Source organism: Morone saxatilis, unplaced genomic scaffold, assembly GCF_004916995.1.
Source record: "Morone saxatilis isolate NCDOM2014 unplaced genomic scaffold, NCSU_SB_2.0 Contig7, whole genome shotgun sequence".
NCBI lineage: Eukaryota > Metazoa > Chordata > Actinopteri > Moronidae > Morone > Morone saxatilis.
The window spans coordinates 20,119,334-20,120,573 of record NW_023340246.1 but is presented as its reverse complement, the minus strand read 5'-3'; positions in this window follow the sequence as shown (position 1 = coordinate 20,120,573).

The following is a 1,240-nucleotide window of genomic DNA, read 5'->3' as shown; positions in this document are numbered from 1 at the left end:
ACCACCTTAAGCATGGGACTCCCATCACGTTGTTGTTGTTGTTGTCGTCGTCGGTGTGTGTCAGGAAGTTAAGTTGTTTCAGTTTTTTGGGGAAGCAGTTATGATTTTGTGAGATTTTCTTTTTTATTTAATTTGATTTCTTTGTGACCATTTCCATCCGGCATCGCTCTAGAAAACTATGTTTAGGGAATGCCGCCCCCACCCTCCCACTTTTCCCCTCCAAAAAAAAAAAACCACATGCTTTATAATAAGTTCATGCTCCACACACACAAACACACACAGAAATCTACGCCCACCCACCTGCCTCATTCCCGCCCTCAGTCATCCATACCGTACATATTCAGAAACCCACCCACTCATTCAAAAACCCACACACCCACTAATCCCTCCCAGTTTCTTCAGATTCCAACTGGGCTGGTTCGACCACCAAAAGCAGCTCGGATACATCCGCAGCAGTAGAGACCAATCCACAGCGGTCACCTTTGTTTTTGAGGACTATATATCGACTACACATGAAACGGACCAAAAAATAAAAAAAAAACTGGCGGAGATAATCTGACATCAGAAGCGTCGAGATTGAGCTCATGTGACCCCGGAGCAGCTGGTCGAGCTCCAAACCCCAACCAGATCTAAACACATTCCTCCAGTGTAGATTCATGTGTAACATCACAGGCCTCTCTCTCCCTAGCGGTGTAAGATACCAGAGCTCAGCCCACCGGAGACGGGTGGGCTCGAATCAGAAACCCAACCACAAAAACCATGTAGCGTAAACTGAGGAGACGCAGAGATCCGACGCACATATGGACACATAGTTTGTGCACACATGCGTACACACCCAGAGTGATGAGGGAAGGGGAGACGGTGGTAGACAGGGTGGTCCAGGAAGCAGAGCCGGTTTACTGTGGACTTTAAGTGTAGTGTGGACCAGTTGGAACAGGTTCTTCTTCCAGTATCTTGTCGGTTTGGTGGAGTTGTTAGACCAGTCAGAGTAGATTTTGGGTTTGGTTGATTGACACTCTTAATATACTTGTAAATATACAACAAATTAGACTTTATCAGTGATGAATGATATTCCCTGTTGTTTACACAAGATCAGGACCGGTATCGGTATCAGTGGTGTCTGGTGGATGTCCAGTCCAGCTCAGGGGCAACGTTTCTAAAACTGTTCTTGCTTTTATTCTGAAACATAATCACAAGATGATTTAAAATGTCGTGCTTAAATTGTCCCCCCCCCCCCCCC